Raw genomic sequence first — 323 nt, 5'->3', positions numbered from 1 at the left:
TTGGGTTGAAGTGTCTAGTAGCTTTGTTTGAAGGTCTCTGCATTTGTTTTTCTCTCTGCCTAGAAGTTGTTGCCACGAAATCCATACTATCTGCATAGAAGAAAATAGACAGAGCCTATTCCTTATATAGAACAATACCTGACACATAGAAAGTATTATCTGTTATGAGAAGAAATAAATAAATAAAATAATGCATGTGGCTATTGCTGGTGTCTGTAAAATTATCCGTGGGTCTCCTTCCCCTCAAGGCTGTTTCAGGGCACCCTTTTTCATTTATTACACATTCTCCAGATATGTTTTATTCTGTGTTATTAGGCTTTATT

This window comes from Pteropus vampyrus, unplaced genomic scaffold (assembly GCF_000151845.1).
Source record: "Pteropus vampyrus isolate Shadow unplaced genomic scaffold, Pvam_2.0 Scaffold431, whole genome shotgun sequence".
NCBI classification, from domain to species: Eukaryota; Metazoa; Chordata; class Mammalia; order Chiroptera; family Pteropodidae; genus Pteropus; species Pteropus vampyrus.
Note: the sequence above shows the minus strand (reverse complement) of the source record.